This window comes from Podarcis vaucheri (genome assembly GCF_965113315.1).
Source record: "Podarcis vaucheri genome assembly, chromosome: 5".
Classification (NCBI taxonomy): Eukaryota; Metazoa; Chordata; class Lepidosauria; order Squamata; family Lacertidae; genus Podarcis; species Podarcis vaucheri.
In genome coordinates, this window is record NC_138763.1 from 68,522,697 (window position 1) to 68,547,255 (window position 24,559).

The 24,559-nt window shown below is 40.9% G+C and overlaps 1 protein-coding gene and 2 long non-coding RNA genes across 10 annotated transcripts in view; 1 reads left to right on the forward strand and 2 right to left on the reverse strand.

Moving 5' to 3' along the window:
* The window catches only part of PRKG1 (protein kinase cGMP-dependent 1), a gene marked incomplete at its 3' end in the record, with an annotated part of 706,724 nt that overhangs the window by 123,050 nt on the left and 559,115 nt on the right, over positions 1-24,559 (forward strand). The window lies entirely within an intron of this gene.
* The window catches only part of LOC309532209, a 738,788-nt gene that overhangs the window by 107,899 nt on the left and 606,330 nt on the right, over positions 1-24,559 (reverse strand). The window lies entirely within an intron of this gene.
* LOC309533564 lies at positions 14,196-22,665 on the reverse strand. 3 transcript variants are annotated; one of them, XR_014220282.1, is made up of 4 exons: positions 22,455-22,665; positions 17,840-18,005; positions 16,106-16,152; positions 14,196-14,461 (listed from the first exon to the last, which is right to left on the reverse strand). It is a non-coding gene; the product is annotated as an uncharacterized lncRNA (long non-coding RNA). The 3 variants fall into 3 exon arrangements; XR_014220283.1 differs by having other exon boundaries at positions 22,418-22,664; XR_014220284.1 differs by lacking the exon at positions 22,455-22,665 and having other exon boundaries at positions 17,840-18,009.

The window sequence follows — 24,559 nt, forward strand, 5'->3', positions numbered from 1 at the left end:
TGGGAATTGTAGTTCGGTAAGGACCTAGATAAGTTCCTCCCTCCTGAAAGTACAGCTCCCAGAGTTCCTTGGGGGGGGGAAATCACTGTTACACCAGTTTAAGATTGTTTTTATGCCCTATTCCACATCTCACAATATGATTGTCCCACCCGAACACCCCACCCCCAAACCCCCAAATTTCCCTGAGAAAGGAGAGAGCATCATATTGCCTAAGCTTCTTGAGTATTTTTTTAATGGGAAAGGGAGAAAGGTGCAGCTAGATTCTCTGTCATGTCAGCTCTGACCTCATGGGAGAGAATAAGTCACCTAGGGTTGCATGTTTGTGTAGGGGGGCAGGCATCAGAACTCCAGTATATTTCTGCTGTCACCAGGAGCCAGGCAAGCCATGCTAGGATGCCTTCTCCAAGTACACTACCATGTCCAAATTCAAGTGGTCATCATGTGGTCCTGCATGAAGAAGAAGAATGAAAAGGAAGCTCCATATCTGGACACTGTTCCATATATATATATATATATATATATGTGCTTTCGTAGATTTTCACGGGTACAGGAATGCAAGTTTTGGTGTCTTCGGGTGTCTTCCCGTGTAAGAGTCGGGGTGTCTGTGCGACGTTTCGACGAGGTCTCACTCGTCATCTTCAGGCTGGTGCTTTCGGCTTCTTGTTACTGGAACAGAGCAGAATCTGGTGTTTGAGTTCCTATAAATACTGTTGAGGGGTGTGGTGTATAGCCTCCAACGTTCTGGGCAGAGAGGAAGTTCCTAGATTAGTGTATATATATATATATTATATATAGATTAGTGTATAATATATATATTTGGCAAGAGGTTCACTTCCATTTGATTCACACATAATTAGGTTTGAAAAGTAGGTAGTTGCAGATATTTAGCAGGAAAAAATAATGCTCTTTAGAGCTGCATTCCTGTGTATACCTTTTCCTGAACTTCTGAGCAAATGTGCATAGGATTGCATTGTCAGTGTTGTGTGGGACAATCATTTTAATTTCACTTCCAGCTGATTGTACAAGAGCAATAATGTCTCAGCCACATTTAAAGGCCTTGCTGTAGAAGCCCTGTAATATTTGGTGTAGATGTGATCTTAGTAATCAGCACACTGGCAGGTACTAACCCAAATTCAGGAAAGCACCACAATTGGGGGCAGGGGGCCGGTTGTGTCACCCAGATCCATAATGTATCATAAGGGATGCTGCTGTATATGGAATACTGTAGCATATGCAAGGAAGTACCGACCGTGAATTGCTCCCTTGACACGTTAGGTTGCAGTGTGGGTCAATGTAATCAGTGTCACAGCTAGGCCTGTGACATCTGAAAACAAACTCATGGAAATTAGTCTCAAAATTATCTGTAGCTAGATAATTTTAATTTGCCTTGTATTTATAATAAGCAACAATTACAATTAATTGTCAGACTGAAGTGTGCTCCACAGCTGCCTACCCTTTTAAAGTCCATTGTTGCTCAACAATATTATATTTACATGAACTGTCAGAATTGACTGGGCTGTGATCAAAGTTTGGTGCCTATGACAAAACAAAAATCCATAAAAACCACCACGAAGGATTTGTTTAGTTGAAAGCCAATATATTGTCCACTTAAATCTAGTTTTTGATAATACCCATAAGGTTGTAATCCTAAACACACCTTCTAGGGAACTTCTAGAATCATGTCCAGGTGTATTCCACAATATGTTTTTAACACAATAATAGTACATTTGGGGTGAATTTATTCTGTTCTAATTTGCTCTGTAATGCTTCCCTAATGTTACTACTACATTATTGCTGTCTGGAGGGGCTATAGTGCAACAAAAGTGATGCAAAAATAAACCAGATTTGTGGTATAAAATGTTACAGGATTTCAGGAGGAAGTTATGGGGTATGCACTGATTAGAAATGAAGTGTGACCACCCCAAAAATTTTGCAGCCGCAAACTCTATTGAAAGTGGATTGTGTATGACTACCCCGGTAGCATTATAAGCACAGATAATCATGAATGCACAATAAAAAAGACATCTAGAGTGGCTCTCTTACTGAAATTAGGGGGGCTAACTTCTTCTCTCTAAAAGTATTAAAACAGGCCTGTGACATTTCTGAGTCACCACGCCAAATGCAAATCACCAGTGTATATGGCACTCCTCCAGGGACTCAATAAACCTCTTGTTGCTGCCTGCCTGGGACTATAAGAACAGTAATTTTGTCAAGCACCAGGCAACATGAGAGGGTGGTGTTGGTGTTGGTGTTGTGTGTGTAAAAGGGAGGGTCACTGTCTGAGCTAAACTAAAACTATTGTTTCAATACGGTGTTAAGAAACCAAATGCACAGAATATTACTTTAGGAAGCTCTGTGCCAGTAGATACAGTTCATTGTCCTCTCTTTTTTAAAAAAAATACTATTATTTTGCTGTTTCTGCTATTGGAATTCTGAAGCTGGCCTAGTATGCAGCAAATATAAACAGGCCCAACCCCACCATTAGACGGATGCAGCTGTGGGGAGTGGACTGGACTGACATGCCCTGCATCCCCAAAGGTCCCATCAAACCTTATAAATTTAAAATAATATCATACTACTTTGAACAGTTGACTGTGCTTTTCCCTAAGGAATCCTGGGAACTTTGGTTTGTTAGGGTGCTGAGAGTTGTTAGGAGACCTTCGCAGAGCTGTATTTCCCAGAGTTCCCTGGGAAGAGGGATGAACTTTTAAACCTCTCTTGTGATCATCAGCTGGGTCCTAAACAGCTCCCAGCATTCTTAACAGACAACAGTTCCCAGGATTCTTTGGGGGAAGCCAGGACTGTTTAAAATGAGATGATAGTGCTTTAAATGCACAGGTGTGGCTGGGCTGTTGCCCTCAGGTGCAGTGAAGCGTATTATCCCATCACTAGTACTGAAGTAAGATTCGACTGCCGGTCTTAGCTTCCCTACATGGCTTGGAGGGAGTTGTCATTTTGCCCTTCACCTTAGGCAGCAAAATGTCTTGGGCCAGTCCCGAATAAGAAGGTATCTTTCCCCATATATTATTTTTGTGCTGGAGTGTTTTGTCATGTTGTGTATGGAAATGGTTGAGCTTCTCTCACAGAATCCATGCGACTGCCAAACATTTAAGCTGTTATAGTAGCATGCTTATTATGCTAGGCACATTGATGTGAAGCGGCTTGGTCTGGTAAAAAAAAAAAAGAGGCACAGAAAGCATAAGCAATGCCCTTCATTATTATAGTCATTTTTAATAGATGTGAGAGAATTATTTAGGTTCAAGACAACTGTGAGCACACCATCTATTCAACCGTTAATGACTGCACATTGAAAATCAGAAGGCAATTTTCTAAGTATTAAACTGGCAATTAAACAAAGTTAGTAGTGCTAGTTAAGTTCAAAGGAATGCACCCGAGAAGTATAAAATTATGAAGTGCTCTCTCTGAAAGGGTTGTGAGGGAAAAGAAGCTCTTTCGTGTAACTAGTGTGTGGGAGACTGTGGTTTGTTATGTTTTGGAGGGAGAAAACTCCCCAAATCCCATTAAAAGAAAACTACTGTATGAGCAAACAGGCACCAGAAACTAATACAATTTCAAAAGGTTTTAACAAAGCCAGAAGAAAGCAAGACACACTTATTGAAAGTTGTTGCGTGCTGAGATTACCTTGTTGTATTGTTGTTTGTTACTAATTTTTAGTGTTACTTTAAAAAAAGAAAGAAAAAGAAAGTTCTATCCCTTTAAGAATTTTGGTATGTTTTTTGGTGGGAAACCCTCTGGAAGGTTTATTTAACTGCGGCTGGGAGTTATGTGCAAGGCAGCTAGCACAGCTCAGAGCTAAAACTATTCCCTGAAACAACATTATACTGAAGAAATCTGATACTTGTCTTCGCTGGTGAATTTAAGAGAACGTTACAGCAGGCTATTTTGTGATTTGAATTACCTTGCATTTTACTTGTGTCCCATCGGCAATCAGGCAGGATTCCCCTCAATAATATCATGAAGCATATCTTGCGATAGAAAAGCAGCAGAGATATTTAAATATAAATAGAATGAACATTAATAAAACATGTTTCTTCCCATAAAGCTTGTTGCTTGGGTCATCTGAAGCAAGTCACCTCAATGTAGTGCAGTTGGGCCAGCCTCGCTCTTTGCATGCTCTAGGCCACTGCGACCAAACCTGGGTCAAGTGGGCCAATTGTACTTCATAGGTGGAGGACCTTAGGACAGTGATTGCTTCTGATAATGGCCTTCTTGTCCTTTTATTGCTTCTATGTTTTGGTAAATGCTTGGAAAGTGGAGGTGATTTTAATGTGTTCTAGTATTTTAGCTTTTGTTATGTGTTGCAGTATGACTGTAATTTTTTTCTTGATTTTTCTTTGGTTGGTTTGTTGTTGTTTTGCAAACCACTTTGAGAGGTTTTCTTCTTTTGACGCAAACAAGAATTTCATAAATTGATTACCTCATGATTTACCACTCCGTAGCACAAGAAGTTGATCGCTATAGATCTAGGAAAGGTGTCTATCTACGGTCAGTGTAAATGTAAATTCCCCACCATCCCCTGTCTGAGCCTCTTTTGTTGATAGTTTTCTAAGATAACGTATTTTTTAATCCTTTTAATTTTCACTGCTGGTACAATTGTTGTTGTTGTTTAGTCGTTAGTCGTGTCCGACTCTACGTGACCCCATGGACCAGAGCACGTCAGGCACTCCTGTCTTCCACTGCCTCCCGCAGTTTGGTCAGACTCATGTTTGTAGCTTCAAGAACGCTGTCCAACCATCTCGTCCTCTGTCGTCCCCTTCTTCTTGTGCCCTCAATCTTTCCCAACATCAGGGTCTTTTCCAGGGAGTCTTCTCATGAGGTGGCCAAAGTATTGGAGCCTCAGCTTCAGGATCTGTCCTTCCAGTGAGCACTCAGGGCTGATTCCCTTCAGAATGGATAGGTTTGATCTTCTTGCAGTCCATGGGACTCTCAAGAGTCTCCTCCAGCACCATAATTCAAAAGCATCAATTCTTCGGCGATCAGCCTTCTTTATAGTCCAGCTCTCACTTCCATACATCACTACTGGGAAAACCATGGCTTTAACTACCGTATTTTTCGCCCTATAGGACGCACTTTTTCCCCTCCAAAAATGAAGAGGAAATCTGGGTGCGTCCTATGGGGCGAATGCAGGCTTTCGCTGAAGCCTGGAGAGCGAGAGGGGTCGGTGCGCACCGACCCCTCTCGCTCTCCAGGCTTCAGGAAGCTCTGCGCAACCCTCGGGAGACCGTCTCCGAGGGTTGCGCAGAGCTGCCTGCAGTCCCCGGCTCAGCACAGCTCTGTGCGGCCATCGGGAGCGGGGCGCTAAAGTCCCACCCCACTCCAGATGGCCGCGCAGAGCTGCCTGCCGTCCCGGGACTGCAGGCAGATCTGCGCCGCCATCCCGAGCGGGGCGCTAAGTCCCGCCCCGCTCCGGATGGCGGTGCAGAGCTGCCTGCAGTCCCGGGATCAGCGCACTTCTCCCCATCGCCAGCCCCACAAGCTCGGGGGACAGCGGGGAGGCAGAGCGTGCCTTCCCACTGTTCCCTGACCTGGTTCTTCCAGCCCCGCACCTGGGGGGGAAATAAATTTTTTTTCTTTATTTCCCCCCCCAAAAAACTAGGTGCGTCCTATGGGGTGCAAAATACGGTATATGGACCTTTGTTGGCAAGGTGATGTCTCTGCTTTCTCCCAAGGAGCAGGCGTCTTTTAATTTCGTGACTGCTGTCACCATCTGCAGTGATCATGGAGCCCAAGAAAGTAAAATCTCTCACTGCCTCCATTTCTTCACATTCTATTAATTAGGTAACTGTACCTAATGCTAGATCCCAGTGTCATTGTGGAAACGGAGTATGCCCAGGAGCAGGATTATATACTGTATATCTAGCAGGAGAAAGTGGAGGGGATGGTCAATGGTTGCGATTCTGATGACTTTGAAGTATAAAATAAACAGTTTTGTACATATATAAATGCACAGAGGAAAAAATGCACCTGTTAATCTTTGTCTGGGGGTAAGAACTGGCAGAAAGGAAAGAAGATACCTAGAGGGAGGAGTTGTTGTGAGAAAAGCAATTAAGAGTCAGAAGTATGGAAATAAAACAGCGTCTTCTAAATGGATCCACACAACCCTATGATTTCAGTGCTTTTTTTCTAAAAAAAATGTTTAGGGGTACTCTCATATTCCTACTCATATTGAAATATTGCCCCTTAGTGAGGCCAAACTTAGATTCACAAAATGTTTAGGGGTATACATACCTCTGCATTCCCCCAGAAAAAAAGCACTGTCTCTGTTCCACGACATATATCCCATGGCAGGTGCTATTGTTATCATACAAAAGACATGGGTACCTTGTCTGTATTGTTATCATACAGTATTCTGTATTGTTATCCTACAGAAGACATGGGTACCTTGAACCTTGTGTCATTCAGATATTGACTCTTCACAGGCTGAACAGTCTCTTGCAGGCCACACCTTAAACTGTGATAATGCCTGCTGCTTGCCTAGAAGCAAGATGGAGAACTGTGTGTGTGTGTGTGTGTGTGTAGAAAATTCTGTCTTTTGCATGGTTGGAATGTAACCTACTGGACAAGTTTCACTTCAGTTGCTCTGCCTACTTTCACATCTAGTCCCACCCACCACTAGTATGTGGCCCCTAGAAAGTTGCTCATGAGAAAATGTGGCTCTCAGGTTGAAAAAGGTTCTGGTCATGTATTGTTTTAGAAGGTCCTGCATAAAGGAAAGAAGCACATATTTCAGAAAAGTTTACAAATTATTCCTGGTTATGATATTTTATGCTTGTTTGTATTATATTTAGAGTCAGATTGACTACCAAAGTGGCTTACACTTACATTACATTATACATGGGTGTTTGTGCAGCAGTTGATGTCAAAGTTCATGTTCCAGGGCTCTTTCCAGCAAAGGGAAGAGCTGAAGATGGACTGTGAAACTGTATGGTGGCAAAGATTGCTAGTATTGTTTGTATTATTGGTACTAGATGGTGAACCAATTAATGCCCATTTTCTATTTGACAATTTGACAGAGAGTTAATCTCAGTTATATGTGTTTCCTCAGAAGTAACTCCCATTGAGTTCAGTGGAGCTTAATCTTAAATAATTGCTCACAGGATAGTAGCGATACATGCTTATTTAGTCAGCTACACTAGGGACATCTAAGGCTTTGAAGAAGTTTGCTCTTCCCACTATCAGCTGGAAGTATAATTAAAATTGAGGTTCCATGCAGCAGTTAATATGCCAAAGTGTTCCCCAGAACAGTGGCACAATGCCTGTCCCTATAGTGAAGATCAGTACATGTATCTCAGTTTGTGCCTTTTCTTGCCCGCATCTGTGGAGACTGTGTTGTTCTCTCCTTCTGCCACCTGAGAAAAGATGGAAAGAGTGTGGGGAAAACAGAGGACACTGTTTTGGTAATAATATGTAGATACCCCATAAAAACCAGTGCAGAACAGTGAATGGCAATTCTGTAATAGCCACCTAGTGTGGAAATAAGTTCACTGAGTTCTCCAGTAACTATGCTAAAGATTGCAGTCTTAGTGCCAGAGAAAGTGTATATGGGTTGTATCTAATGAAGCTTTCCCATTTACACTAAGACTTCCAATTGTGCAGCAGAACTTCCCCTCCCTCTCCTCTCCTTCTTGCTCATCCCCACTCACAAATCTGCTCTGGAGGGTTGGTCAAATACTTCTCACAGAGTTAGTGTGCACAGTAGAAGGAGAGATTGAGGAGGTTCTGCTGTACAAGTGGAAGTCCTTGTGCAAATAGGAAAACTTCACTGAATGCAACCCTGGGTCAACTTGGCTAAAGTGTGCTGTGTGACTATTTCTCTGTGAGCTCATTAATAAGGAAGCATGTAAAGAGCAATTTTGCATATTACATTTTTCGCTGCAGAGATGTCACAATAAAAAGTTGTAAACCCTAGGTGCACAGTCATGTGTGAAAATTGACAGAGCACATAATTTGCCTTACAAAGACATGTGGTGCTTTCTAAAACATGTATGCATAGGTAAACATGTACTTGTCAATTACATGTGTAATGGTACACACATGTTATATTTTGTATCTTACATCTGTGTACACATATGCAAGAAAATAGTCAAGCCAAATGTTCTTCTGATGCTGTATTTTTTTTAAAAAAAATCTAATTCTTTAGTGCTAGCATTATTAAATTTTAGACACAAAACTTGGTCCATTGGAAATTAGTCTGTAAGGACGAATGAAGGCCATCTGTTGATACATCATAGGAAAGTACAATTTGCATTTCAGAAAACATCTTTGATTTTACTTGCAAATCTCAAAGGAGGCCAAAAGAGGGTCATTCAGCTCTGGAAAAGACTTGTGTTTTATTTACGATTGAATCAGCTGAGACCTAAACTTATTTCATTTTATTAGGGGAGGTAATGTTGAAAGGTTTTTGTGCATATGCACCGTTACACATACAAGTTTTTTGCTATCACACATAGATATAGCAAACAGGAATTATTCTCAGGATAACAAGGTCTTACTAGTTTAAACAAAGTCACATTTTGTTAATAAATAAAGGTTCGATTTGGGGGTTTGAAGCTCTGAGTGATTAAACATGAAGAAAATGCAAAACTTTCAACAACAACCACTCTTCCACTCCCATGTAACATAAAAATTAGCCTATCCATGATGGGAAATCCAAGCCAAAGCCTGTCTAAAGTTTAGTTTTCTATTTAATACAAAAAATGAGACTACAATGTGAAAAACCAAAAACTTTTTAAAAAGAGAGCAAACTGGAATGAGCTTTTGGCCATATGGCACTTCAATGTTTCACAAACATGTTCAGCAATGGCATTATTTTACTAGTTTCTTCCCCTGCTTCTGTTAATCCCTGGTTGCTAGGATGGGAATAAATCATCTACTCATTTTACGTTTGAATGAAGTGGGTGGAATGGTTAGTGGATAAAATGGGTAGTGAATGTGAGCCTTTGGACATCTTGATAAAAAGTGTTCTGCAATATGTTACTGTTACAATCAATAAATTATAGTTCCTATGATGTTGTTAAGGTTGAGTCTTGGGCTTTGAATCCTATAGAGCTCTACAAATTTATTTCCCCTTAGAGTACCTGATCTGCTTATAGTTCTAAATAAGCCTGCTGTTTTTATTAGCCTGGGTTACTGTTTCCCACTATTTCAAGTGGAAATCTAATGAACTTTAAATAACCTTCATATAGCCATTTATTTCAGGTATTGTTAGTGCTGTGCTATCATAGTCCTTTGTATTGCAGTAATTGGTTACAATCAGCTGTGTTTATTTCACCGTTCCTTGCACATTATTTATGCTCGAATAACCATTTTCTGATCCAATATGTAAGTTCTGTAGAATGACCAGTAGGTTCACAGTAGAATGAACACTTCTCTTTGGTGGGTGGTGGGTGGATGGGTGCATTCGTGCATAAGATTTGCTTGTGCTAGTGTACCTTTGTGAAAAAATGGGGCTTTGTGATCATGATGCTACACTATGCTACTGTGTTGCTAGCTAGCTGTCTAGGAGCCAACACTTCACAGAATCAGCAGATGACGCACAAGAAAGTGCCTTGAATTAAACACTGTATAAAATTGTGGGTGGGGCACATGTCATTCACATTCAAAGTTCCAAGCTACTTTGTGCCTGAATGCAGCTGTCTCTTTATAGTTCAGGAAAAGGCTAATGAATATTTTAACTATGAATATCAGAGTAGCATAAAAGGTTCTCATATTGATTTTTTTTAATGCTCAGTAAGACAATAAATATGCATCTGTCACAACCTAAAAGATAAGAAATCTGTGCACATTTCCATTTATTGTGAATCCTTTTAAGCAATGCTTTGCTGATACATTATCTCACGCTATTAGGAGCAGAGGTCTGACTAAGATAGCACAAAATGGAGCCATATCTCAATTTATTGGGGCCACAATCGAAATAAAGAGACTTCTCAGGCCAGAAAGACTTAAGAAAAGAGGAAATGTCAGTTTCTCCCACTGTAAATTATTTATGGATTGCATCTCGGAACATATCCATGTGAGGATTATAATGTTTGATCTGGGCTGTAACTAGCTAGTATGAGGGTTTCTGATGCTTGAATGGGAGCCTCAGAGTCTGTGGGTAGGACCCAAGCTAGTGAGTCTTATGTGTTCAGGTCTCACCCACTTCAGGTGTAGAAGACAATACAGATGTCGGTTCCTGTGTTTGGCAGATGGTATAACACCTCTAAATTGGCTGGAACTGATATTGTTGTTTAAATCTGTTTTAAATATTGTGTGTTAATGTATCCACTGACCTCAGGAGAACACACACACTAAGTCTAGAGATACACATATGGTGGTCCACAGTCATAGTATGGCTCTGAATCCCAGAAACAATTCCTACAACTATTGCAGGAAATGTGTGCTGCCATGGTTGCAGAAATTGCAAATTACAACTCTATGCATGAACTAGCAGGACCACATTGTATTCTTAATGTGAATGTGTCCTTGGAAATAGTCAGCGTTCCCTTTTTTTAATTAAAATAAGTTTCAAGTGTCTAAACTACAGAACAATGCATGCGTAACGTAGAAAATAAATGATTAGTTGACATTTCATACAGAGAAGTAACATTTTGGAGATGTAATGGATCAGTTAAAAGTGAAATCATGGGCATCTGTCAAAGAAATGTGAGTATATTTGGATTAGGATCGTGACACTGAATTATTATTATGGCTATGTACTTGGATTCTGCTCAGACCAAAATTACACGGTTGGAGCTGAAGGAGGCCAAGCCGCTCTGTAGAGGGGGAAATAAAACATGTCAAAGATCTATTGAGGAGTATTTCACAGTAGTTTTGCAAAAATCAATAATTGAAATAGTGTAACAAATAGCTCATTGCTAGTTGCAAGAACTGAGTATGTGGTGTTTTCAGTTCAGAAGTTATAATGGGGGGGGGTTGGAATGGGGGGGTTGGAATGGGGGGGGTTGGAATCAAAACATTTCATGCAACTATCAGCTTCGTTTTGTCAGTTCATTGTCTGACTTACATAAGGGTGAAGGTTTAAGAATGAGGCTTGATGAGGATTCATATTAAAGCAGTCCATATGTGCAAGTGAGCTGGTTGAGGTCCCTGTCTTACTGTGGAACAGTGGGATGCATTGGGCTCTTGCCTGGAGATAGTTCACACCTTTGTTTCCCCCAGTGTTTGCACTTTATATAATCAAACACCTAACATTTTTCCATCTGCACATTATACCGTAAATCCCTGTTATGCTCCCCAGTGACTTGTTTCTCAGAGGAAACAAAACCTGAGTAAGCACAGCACCCCTGGAATTTCTCAACATTTGGAAACGTTAGGGCAAACCTAAGAGTATAATAGCTGCAGCCAGATTCATTGTGAGATTAAGTGTTCTTTAACTTAAAAAACAACAACCCAGCAACCCAGCAACCTTAAGCTCCAGGGGCCTCAAAAGTAAGTCTAAACAAACAAATAAGGAAACTGTGATGAGGAAGCAAGCCAGTGCAGAACAGTCTGTTGCAGAGTAAATGAACACAGCACAGAAGAACCTTCTACAATGTGTAATAGTGTGCGTGGGAGTTCTCCGGCAGCAATCCATGGTGTTAGAATAGGGCTGTTGCAAGTATGCTGGTGTGCGACTATTTCCATCTGTGAAATGTTAAAGGAGATGCAAATGTATTAGCACTAAACACAATTCACAACACAGGAAAACCTGTTCCAGATTATGTTACTTGTTCAAGAAGTTTCAGAAATTTTCTTTAGCTTCTATATGCACATGAGAGATTTGGATAAAAAGAAACAGTGCAATCTTATTCATGTCTACTCAGAAATAAGCTCTTTTGAGGTCAATAAAATTTACTTCCAGGTAAGTATATATAAGATTGCAGCCTAAGGCAATTTCAAGACGAAGAGCTAACAGTGAGGCAAGAGTGTCAGAGGGCAAAATCTGTGCCGTGAATGGAAAATGCTTTTAAATTTGGGGCTGCATGTTGTCCTTTCATAGAAAAGAGCCTCAGAGAATCCTGAAAGACCAAATTTTCAAACAGGGTTTAATGTTTTGTCTCTCTGTGTGTGCTTTAAACAAGCTGCAGTACATAGACAGAGTGCCACATTCTCAGTGGGGTTGCACAGATATAAACTGAGGCTGGTGTTGGGCCTGGCAAGGCGAGAGGGAATGAAAAGCTCCAGTGTTTAATCACTGGTATTTTTATCAGTTCTAACCCTAGAGAAGAATTTGTGTCAAATCCACCCAACTGGAAAAAAAAACAAATGTTAGGTGGGGAGAAGCCTCTGAGGTTGGATTCCAAACAGAATTGGAATGCAGCAAATACTTTTACTGCTGTCAGAAAACTATATATGGAATATCCATTTTAGATGGCTGGAAAATGCCCAGACAGAAAAGTTCACTAACCTAATGTTATTAAAATGGGAGGTGGGCACCCTTATAGAGATTAAAACCATGTCTGGGGGAGATGGATGCACCACCCTTTTCCTGAATTGTTTTCTGCAGAAACATGCTGGGGTGACTTTCCCTCAGTTGTAGATTACATCATGCTTTGCATGCAAAAGCCCCCATGTTCAGTTCCTGCCATATCTAGCTAAAAGAATCAAGTAGCAGATGATGTGATAATCATATGCCTGAACATCTGGAGAGTCACTGTCAGTCACCCCTCACAAACCTTCAGAAGTTTTGGGCTTCAACTCCCATCAGCCCCAACCAGCATGACCAAGAAAGATGGGAGTTGTAGTCCAACAATCTCTAGAGGCCACCAGTTTGTGGGCTGGAAGAATAAATATTCTAACTGAGCATAAGGCAGCTATTTATGTTTTTGCTTTGGTGAGATTGTTTTTCTTTTTGCCTTGCCCTTTTTACACGACCGTTTTCCAGCAGCTGCAGCTGCTGTGGGCTCCTCTTGGCTTTTTTGTGGCATGGAAGCCACTGCAAGTGTCACCCTTCCCAAAGCTCAAGAAGATAGTGTCAAAAGTAAGAGTTCCTTTGGGAATAGTCTGCACTATGCCTCCTTCCCATGCCAGTGCTGTTTTAGTTCCTTGCAAGGGTGATGCTGTCATGGGAAAGAGCAGTGACATGGTCTTCTCCATACCAGGCTCTCACACCACTAGTGATATTTTCAGAAAGGGCAGAGAAGTAGGATTTTCATTTATGGCTGTTTTCACATTGCTTTCATCAGGACAGCAGCAGGGGAGGAAAGAGTGGCCCTAGTGAAAATCAACCCCCTCCTTATGCTTGCTATTAATGTGGGGGGGGGGGGAGAGACATGATTTGGTCCCCAGTGATATTTAGTGTCATGTGTAATGGGGCCTTAGTTACACTTGGGAAGGCTCAACTATTTGTTATTTTGATTTGAGGAGGATTGCATTGCAAACCTCTAGTATAGAACAGAAGCTTAGTGGGGGTGGAAAGAGATGTTTATTTTTTTAAAAGTTGTGCTGTTGCCATATTGTATTTTTGAAGCTGACCATTTATTCAGAAGTGAGGAACAACTAGCAGCCCAGTACGCAGCATTGCTCTGGAATTTTTAACCTCCCCCAAAAAACACCACCACCACCACTGCTGTTTTGAAATCAGTGATTAAAATGAGTACAGTTTTGAAAGGCTCAGCCCACCATCTTTATGTAAAAGGCTATCCAGTTGTATTGAAACATAGATTGATGATGCAGTGTAAGACGTCTAGTCAGTGTAAGAGGTCTAGTCCTTGCTTAAAGAAGTTAAAATTGGACACTGTGGGGTGGGGAGAAAAAGTGAGATAGAAATGGGAAGAATATGCATGCTGTTCAGTTACAGCTGAATTGCAGTCAGAAGTGACCTGCCACAACACTAGCTTCCTGCCAGGTGGGTAGCAGCCACTTACCAGGAGCAGGAGGTGGTAGGGATGCCAGTGTGGTGCAAACAAATCAGCAACAGCATCAGATTAGTTCCGCTGGTACCATTGCACTACGCCAACCTCCCTGCTGCTTCACTTCACCACCCAGTAAGCAATAGCAACCCATCTGCCAGGTAAGTGGCATGGTGGCTCTTGTCTCTCCTAGTGAATTTATGAATGTAAGTTTGTGCCAACACCTTTAGGGCAAAGTTGGGTTTTGAGGAGTGAAGTAGTATCGTAGAAGTATGCCAGGCACAGGGAACAGTAAAGGACAAAAATGGATTTACTTGAGGTGCGAGAGGTCTTTTTTGGAGGGGGCAGTTTGAAGGTTCTGGAGTTGGAAGAGTGAAGGTCACGGGCAAGGATTTATCGGAATATGTGCTAGACAGTAAGTAGAGAGGTAATACAGAGTCTTCATCATTTGATGGAGTTAAAAGCATGTCCTTCATCTCTTCGGTAATCCACAGATGTCATCATGAGTAAGCCAGCCCCTTTCCCTTCCCTGTGTAGTTTACCCTCGTGAGACAGCACTTTGCTTTGTCTGCCAAGCCTAATAACCGCATCTGGCTCCTAATAACTTCCTTGAATGAAATAAAAAGATGTAAATAATTAATATGTCTTAAATAATTCAAGCTGGAAATACAGTACATAAATTTAGCAAACTGACCATGATAATGAGTAATTATCCTTAATTAATCCATAAAGCTCACAGCTAGGAGGAAATTGCATATTAAAGTGATATGGTTCTTATAGTTGTGTTAGTGGAAACTGGATTATAAAGTATAGGTCTGATAATATCTACTGTATATTTTGAAAAATGGTTTGTTTGTTCTCTCTGTGTTTGGATACCTCTCAGGATATTGTTGCAAAACTCATCTCGGGGGTTTCTGAGGTGGGGGTGTTGGCATTGCATTTGAACTCCAGGCGCCATTTGGAATCATTTTCCTCCTTTCCCCCCTCTTTTTTAAAAATAAAATGTTATTAAGATCTTCATAATACATTACAATAAAAAACTAATCTAAGCAAAACCAGAAACTTAAAGAAGAAGAAGTCCTTTTTCATAGATAAATCTTAACTTGCCCCACATAGAGAAAGGTGAACCCTCCCAGGTTTTCACCTGGGGGCTTCCTTTTCCTCTCCCACCCTCCTACCCTGGTAGTTCTTCCCTTCCCCACATCACACTCAGGGATCTTCATCAACTGTTCATCAGCTTCACCTGCATGTTACCCTCTCTTTAATGCTGAATAGAGGACCACAAAAAATATAAAAGACCAGAGCAGAGGACAAACAAAAACAAAGCAGAAAAGGAAAGGGAACAAAGAGATAATATTATTAAAGGAAATAATATAGGGATAAGGAGGAAAATAAAATATATAAGTAAAAAGGACTTCCAACTATCCATGTCAGTTGTACATACAATAATTCTTCAAAATAATCAAATGTTACTCCTGTGTATTCAAACCTGCTAGTGTTTAAAACTGCCCGTGTTTAAAACTGCCATAAAACCTGTCTTCTCTTTTGCTACCTTCCCCTACTCTGACTTTGTGCAAATCCAGAATTGGGATGAGGCACTACAAATTCTCCAGTGGTGGCTCCATTCTGATTTCATGCAATCCACAATTATGATACCGCACTATAAGGCCTTCAATGGGGGCTGCACAATGACAGCCTTACTAACTATCAAAACTAGCTGAATAAAACCTGAATAGAATTATTGGCCAAAAGCCTGAATGAATAAAATACAGTCTTTACATGTTTCCTGGATGTAGTTAAAGAGGGGGATGGCCTGCTTTCCCTTGGGTGAGATCCATAGCCTAGGGCGCCACTGCCAAGAATGCCCTATTGTAGGTTCCTGTTCTTCATACTATTCCTGCTGGTGGGACCACAATTTGGCCTGTGTCCCAGATCACAAATTTTGAGTTGAAGGGTATTGGAGAAGGCACTCTTTCATCTATGTACTTGCTCCCTCAGGGGGAATGTTACATAGACTAGAACAGGTCAACATTCCAGTTACTGAACCTGTGTATTATTGACCCACAGGACGACTGTCAGTGTCCAGATACTGATTCACCTGAATACCTTCTCTTGATTCAGGTAGAACCAAGAGATAGTATTGAGTATCATCTGCATGCTGCATGCATAACAGCTTCTAATAGTTGTATATAGGTGTTAAAGAGCAGTGGGATTAGATGGCCCCTTGAGGAATGCATAGTACATATACATACCATGGACCTAAACAGTAGTCATTCAGTACTGTTCTTTGGTAATGAACCTGTAAGCAGAAGTTCGGAGTGATCCCAGAAGGATATCATAATCGGTGATAGCAAAAGCTGCAGAGATATCATGGAGAATCATAAGCGTAGCACTTTCACTATCTCTCTCCCAGTAAAGGTTATCAGTCAGGGGGACTAAGGCTGTTTTGGTACCATAACCAAGCCTGGAGCTTGACTGAAATGTGCCTAGATGAGTAACATGCCTTTAAAATTGCTCAATATATAAAAGTTAAATTAGGTCATCAGAAATCTAACAAAGTCATTTGACTTACGCTCTTCAAATACTTCTCTAAAATATATGCTTATTTCATTCATTTTGAAAAGTTTGGATGAATGATTGAAAGCCTAAAGGCAGGTTTGTGTTGCATTCTGGTGAAGTGATGTGATGACTCAAATATGGTCATGGAACACGAGACACTAGAGGGCACAATTGTACCTTCAGATTTTGTATTTTATCCTTCCCATAAATTAACACAGAAAGAAAATCTGATGAATGTGGTGCATGGTAAACCTACAGCCCATTTAAGGCAACAGAAGAAATGCTAAACAAAAAAAGCAACAGAAAAAAGAAAGGAGGGGAAATAACTTTCTGATTGTTTTTGGCTATAGTAAGAAGGAAAAACATGACATCCGCTTACTAGAAGAATAAAAATACAAATTATATTTGAAAAAGAGAAGTCAATGTATTCACAAAAGAACAGTGACATTTAAGAAAAATGGCACAGAAGTTACACTATTGTATTTGAATGGCAGAAATGCATTATAAATCTATTTGCTGTTAGCTAGCCTATCATTATGAAAAAAGGCAAGATGTTGCAAGCATTATCTCTTTCATGATGTTATATCGGCAATGCAACCACTAATAGAATGTTTAGTAACTAAAGTGAGAAAGCTTTTTGGCCTTGCAGATCTGCAGCTTTCATGAAATGTCACCAAAGCTATTTGATGCAAAATTGAAATAGTATGTTAGCTTTATAGCCTTACCAGAAGGGATAATTATCATGTATATTTAGAAAGCATGTAAAGACTTTTAGGAAGGTCATAGACTAAAAAGGTCACTTTGTATCCCTTAAAACTCTTTAAGAATGCCATTCATGCCAAGTCACTATAATAAAGGAATTTGTAGGTTTAAAAACTGAGTTTCACTTGGACACATGCCACTGTCCTTGGGTTCTGTCTGAAGGCTCATGGAGCAGCACCCTTGTTGGAACTAAGTGGACCAGGCCTAGTCAATGTTTAAATGAAAGATTGCCTGGGAGTCCAAGGTATGTTGCTTTCAGTTCCATTAAAGAAAGGTATGAAACGAATGATGTGGCGACACTGTGCAGGACACAAACAAGAATACCATTTCAGGGGGGTGGGGTGGCGGAATACGTCAAGGTGTGGCAAGCAGATAGATTGTCAGCAAGGTTTCACAGCTTGCGGTGCCCTCCAAAGGTTGAACTATGAATCCCATCATTCCTGATCATTTACTATACTGGAAGGGACTGGGAGAAATGTAGTTCAACAACAGCTAGAGGATGCCACATTTGCTACCCACTTTACAGCATATCTTTGATACCGTGATGGTTAGAAAGATGCTACTTTTTAAATGGCTAATATCACATTCTTTGTTTCTTCCCCAATGCTCCTGTGGAATCCCAGAATTCATGCAGGTTATAGGAGTAGCACCCTTTTATTACTTACAGTTAGTACACACTCCCTGTAGTCCTCTACATTGTATATTATTTGAGAAAGACACAGTTGAGTAACTATGATCCTGTTCCCTCTTCTTCTTGATACTGTCATGCAGCGTGGATTGTGTCATTATATAGTTTACTGGAAACCTTGTACCTGGTGTTGCTGGGGAATTCTGAGAAACCACAACACAAAAATCGGGGCAGTTTTAAAAGCTTAACTTCACTATCTTGATCCAAAATGACATCTAATTATATCCAAACATAGACAAATATTTATTTATTACATTTATATACTGCCTTTCATCTGGATATCACTGTGCAATAATATTGCAGCCATATTACAGATGAGTTGGAATGAGGCTGAAATATATCATGCCCATATTGTGGGGATGGGGCTGAGACAGAGGCCCTAAAATGTAGTTTGTTCTTCATAGTCTTGTTGTGTTGGGTAGTTGAGCTCTATATGCTGAGAGAAACTGGCTTGTACCTTAGATGAAAGTACAAGTCTTTTTGCATTGCCACCTCTATTTTCCTCTCCCCACTCACTTACAGTAAATGCAGGTTCCTGGGGTTTGGTTTATACTCCTCTCTCAGGATCAAAAAGTACAGTACAGTGGTACCTCGGGTTTAGAACTTAATTAGTTCCGGAGGTCCGTTCTTAACCTGAAACTGTTCTTAACCCGAGGTACCACTTTAGCTAATGGGGCCTCCCACTGCTGCCACACGATTTCTGTTCTCATCCTGAAGCAAAGTTCTTAACCCGAGGTACTATTTGTGGGTTAGCGGAGTCTGTAACCTGAAGCGTCTGTAACCCGAGGTACCACTGTATCTGAAATATCTTGGCTGTGAATCCTGGAAGACCTGCTTCCTGCCTTGCAGGCCCTGACTGACCCCAGCCGCAAAAGCTGAACAGACTCTTGGGTTGGGGTATTGTTTAGGGCATTTTGTTTCAAGGTTCTAATGCTGTTATTATTGCTCTAATTGTTTAAAATGTTTTTTAACTTGTGTGTTTTTAAATTTGAATTTGTTATAATTAAGGAACGTAATATGTTCCTGGGAAGAGAGGAGCAGGGGTGCCCCCAATCATAGTGGTTCTGGGCAAGGGGTGGGGTGGGGCACACTAGATAAGGGGCACACGACACAGGCCGTTGGTGACTATGCCATGTGCCAGCCCCTCTTCCACCTTGGGGAATTGCAGTTGTCCTATCAGCCAGCCCTTGGGTCTGCAGCTGCTGTTGTTGAATTCCAGGTCAGCTCTGAATAAGTCACCCCTTGTCCATGGTGTGATTATGAATGAGGAGGCTGATCTGGTCTGTATCACTGAGGCCTGGCGACTGGCTCAGAACTCCATAGCTGCCATGAGAACAATGGGGCTGTCCCACTATGTCACTGGCCCAACATATGTGGCAGGCCACACCGGACCTTGTTTTCTCAAAGGGGTAGGGAGAGGATGATCTGAAAGTGGTGGATATTGCATCAGTCCCTTGTCATGGTCAGATGCTTCTTTCAGCATCTTTTCCCTGAGTGCCCCCTCCTGCTTCATGGAGACTGCTTGGCTCCCTGGTATACTCCAGAGTTTAGGACAAGGAAACAAGCTGGGAGGCAGCTCAACCGTGAGTGGAGGAAAACTCTGGCTGAACCCACGACCCTTAGATTTAAAGACTCATGCTCCACTGACTGAGCTATCCTTGCTCTTGCTAATGGTCCAGGGTGGCTGATAGTTTCTCAGTGGACTCTCATAGTTGGATAGTACCTGCATATCACTCTTCAGCTTTTAACAAGTTTATTCTTCCCACTTCAACCCCAACTGGGGAGTGTGTGATGATATAAAATATATTCATGAAGGGACGAAAGAAGCAGAGTGAGCAAGAAAGAGCTAAGGGTTAAGGTGTGTGCTCATTAGTGTCTTAGAGTGCAGTGAAGTTGTGATCTCTTGCCCCATGTGTTTCACAGCTCTTTATCCCCAAGCTGTTCACATCAGCATGATTTCATTAGTGTCAATTTCATTTCTATTTGTGTACGCACCAGGGGACATCGACAGTGGTGGGGATGTCTTCACCCTATGCAAAAGTGTTTATACCTTGACTAGAGATGAAGTAGGAATGGCATAAGGACTCCAATTGGTGTGAAGCTGGTTTGAGAAACAATACACTGAACAGTAGTATTTTGTAACAAAGTAGAGGATACATACGCATTTTGGATAACATCATGTTAATGTGGGTTAAAAAAATGGCACTGGAAATGCAGTGAAGGTGCAGTAAACAGGAGTGTGAACACAGTTTTATTTGAAGGCTGGAAGCATCCTGAAGCACAGGGTATATTTACGGAGAATTGATGTGTGGCACCCAATCTTTTGCCTGGCAGGAGCATGTATTCTGCTTGCTTCCTCTTGTGCTTTGGGTATTGTTGCCCTTGGAACTTCTTGCTGTTTGGGAAAGTCAGGAGCATATAAATCTGCATATGGATCATTTACTTAAAAATTATCTCTTGGTTACTGTTCCATTACTTATACTGGTACTATAGGGAAAAAGAAAAGAAAATGCTATACTGGCACATCAACTAACACAGATGCTGTTTCCTGTGTGAGACAGCTTAAAAATGATCTATGAATTATCACTCCTATTCATGGATGCTTTGAGTCACATGCTGCTTCCTCCATACACAGCAATCATAATGCCACTCCATATAAAGATCCTAATGTCTGAAGCAGTCCTTTTACTTCTACCGTCTTTCTCTCTCTGAAAAAGAGGAAAATGAATGGATGGCTGGATGTGGTGCCACTGATAAACCCGCCTTTGCTCAGGGGACAGTCAAGCTGTCAGACATAGGCCAATGCTCTATGAGGGAAGGACTGTGTAGCAGGAGCTGCCCTGTCCTCCAGGCTTGGACCAGAATTGTCACCAGGATATGATCTGGTGTGGGGGAGGGTGGAGAGTGCTTAGGAGAGAAACTGCTCTTCATCAAGGGCACGACAGCCAGAACCACCACTGACATTGGCGAGGAGCTGCTACTCTTCTAAACATCCAAAATCTGCATAGACAGAACTATATAATTTGCATTGCAAGAAGCATAACTTGAAGCATTGTGACTTGTGCTTAAGCTTGCTTTCCCTTCCCCCTCCCATTCCATTTTTGGGGTGTTGTTTCTTTTTTAGATTATGAGCTTGAGGACATGAACCATCTTAGGACTGATTCTTCCAAGTTGCCCTGATACCTTTTTTGGCTAAAGGGCATGGAATAGATGCAATCAATCAATCAATCAATCAATCAATCACAGGTAGACAGCCTGAGGCTTCCAGCTTCATTTTATGTGCCCTGCCCAATACCTCAAGTTCCTTCCTTATTATTTGTTTCAACCTGCTTTTTCTAGGCCTTTTAGAGCACACCCCACACTTTCTATGTAATTTGATGCAATTGTAAGGGGCAGTATTTTATTTGATAAAAAATAAACTGATGTTTTAAAACCTTTTCAGATTATATTGCTTGGGAAACTTTTTTTTTTTTTTACTGCATCATCTATATGAGAACAAATGTGTAGGCTTTTGTCAAGGGTATATGTGGAGGACACCGAAGTCAGAAAAGCATTGCTTTCACTTTTTCCCCAGAACTGTAGTTGTATTTATCTGTTGTACTTTAAAAAACTAATAACCCCTCTTCCTGCTTACTTGAGAGTAATCCTGTTAAACCTACCACCAGCATGCAGCCCCCAACAGATTTTCCTTTCAAGAGAAGAAAGATTGTCTACCCCTTGGGTAGTTAGTAGTATTTTTAGGACTTCTGTGCTTGGAATGCTAAGAATGTGAATTTTCATAAACGCTTTCTAGAATTAATGATTATGCATAAATGGTTGAGAACATGACTGCAAAATAGTGTAGCGTCTTAAAGGCAAAAGGGTAGAATATTAAGATATATTACAATTATTGGTAAAACTCAGTGCTTTGTAGGTCATTGTTGAGGAACATATAGGGAAGTGGTAGCAGTATGCATGGCATACTATAATTACAAAATATTTACTTGGACCTGGATTGTCAGGACTGAGGAGCATTGCTCATTGCATATGCGTATGCACAAGAATGTTATGTCAAATGTTGCCAAATTTGGAACTTTGTGTAGGCTGAAGACAGAAAGAGATGTTGTTCTCTTTAATTCTAGGACACTAACACTAAGGATGGGAGGGGGAAAGAGTGTAATGGTTGATTTTAAGTTTTTATTGTGAAACACAATAAAGTCAACTTAAAAATAAAATTAAAAAATCCAACTGTGTTTCCCCCCATGTAAAGACTTAAGGGTTATCTGTACATTAAGAATACATTTTCATTAAAAATGAACCTGGTTACTAAACCAACCTCTTGTCAATTTTCAACATATAATCTTATGATCAGAGGAATTAAAAGGAGACATGTTTTTTAGAACTTAAAATCAGTTTTTCCTGCTAGATGTTTTGATGGAAACAGCAGAACTTGGGTTGTTTTTTGTTTTGATTTTAGCATTGTCTTCTGTAATGAAAGCAAGTGCCTAGCTCTATGACAAGCACAGAGTCAGCCCTATACATGTTGGTGCTATGGCCCTTCTTCATCTTTACCTACTTTGGTTTTCATACAGCAGAGATAGTTGCCTACTAACCACAATTCTTCTGCTATCCTAAGTCCAACAACATAGCAAAGTCAGGAATAAAAAAATGGCTTAGCTGTTGTGATATCACAGAGGTATGACATTCTGGGGCCTCATGATTGACTGCTTAGACTTAGATAGAGGCACCGTACACCCCATACATGTAAAACACTGACCTAGAATCCTGGGAATTTGAGAGTGCTGGGAATTGTAGCTCTGTTAGGGGTAAGCTACAGTTCCCAGGACTCTTGGAGGCAGATGTGCTTTAAATAGATGGTGTGTCCATAGTCTGGAGTAGGCAGCATGTACATTGGGGGCTGCTGGGAGAACTCTGGGTGATTTGCAGCAGATTGGCAGAATTTCTGACTCAAAATTGTTTTAACAATAGCAACAAAGGTGCCTCCTCCTGCCCTAAACTAAGACAGTTTGGGGAAAGAAGAAACTTGGAATACATTTTGGTTTAATGGAATGTAAGCTCAATTCTAGTACTGAGACAGATTTCTGGGCTGCACACATACTGAGATGCATCCTGTTCCTTAATTCTACATGTATGTCCATACTCACTCACCCCACCCCACCAGCTAGGCTTAGGAGTAATATGTATTTGAATTACAGCAAGCAGAGGGCTGTGTGTGTGTGTGTGTTTACACAAACACACACACTTTTTGTAACTGTCATCCTGTACAATATTAAATGCAGAATTGCAACTTTGATCTCACTGACATAATGTTCATTTATAAAGGATCCACTTCCGAGTATAATAAATCAGCACTTCTGAGGACTTACTATGTAACACATGGGCCTAGTTGATTATAAATTATAGCAAAGTGGTCTATTACTGGCAGGAGGAGATAAGGTGTGCTGCTGGGCTTAGAAGGCTGTTGGATGAGTAGTCCGGAACTCCAGACATCAGACATTGACAGTACAGCTAAAACTGTTGGTACTGGAAGCTAGCAAGAGCAGAAGCAATAAAATATAAAATGAGCTATTTATACATACATACGTATAATGACTAAGGTATCTATGAATGTCTTTCCATTTCCTGATATGACTTACAGTTGTGGTTTTTCTTAAATTTGTTATTCTAAACTGTTTTATTATTGTCTCAGAGCTACAATAAAAATGTATTTTGCATTTTGTAAGAATTGCTGTAGGCTTCTGGAAGCAGGAGATGACATTTCTGGTGTTGTGAGATGAGTTACGTTGAGTGCAGATGCTTGATCTTAGCTGCCACAGCAAATAATGCTTTGAAAGTAAACAATGCCACAGTGGTAACACGAAAGCTAGTGTACAAATAAATTTGATATATTTTACTCAGCTGTGTTATAACCCATATTTATGCATGAGATCGCCTAACATGATATTGAAGGGTGATGCTACAAAGATGCTGTTGAAAGCTTCAGGAGCAAAATGTTGAGGAGGGAGGTTGCCATATATATTATACATTCATTTAGGAAATTCTGACTTTGTTTCATACAACCAGCTTTAAAAATATATCAGAAATAGTTAGGTCAAGAATAGGTCAAGAATCAAAGGCCATGTGGAATATTAAGATAGGAGCTGTTTTTCTGATACCCTGCTCCTGCAGGGGTGTGAGACTGAACTTCTACAGTCAGGTTACAATGTCCTGGGAGGGAGGGAGGTTGCAATGAAGTAGAGCCAACCAACACCAAGGAAAATGTTGAGTCTACAGTAAGCCCTCAAAGCTGTGGCGGAATAATTTTTGCTGCTCACACCAGAGAACTTAGATATAGGGATCAGCTGCCTTACTAAATCACCTGTTCTGGCCAACTACTGCCCAATAACCTTTTTACATCTAGTTTGTGGCTTCACAGACCCAACCCACAGCTTGGGTTGCTTGGATATAGGAATCGTGAATGGCAAACAGCATGAATTCCTGCCCAACAGGTTTGAAGTTCCAGGTCCATTGGAGGGTGAGTGGTATTAATGGCACTTACAGATAGGCAACTCAAGTGTCTACCTAAGCAGCTGAATTAGGTAGTAGAAGACTGAGGTAGTGAACTGAGGCAGTAACGTGGGGGAACTGAGGCAGCTGGGGGGAAAGGCGCTGGCCTTGTTCTCTCGTTGCTGTACTAATATTCTACTTACACATAGGC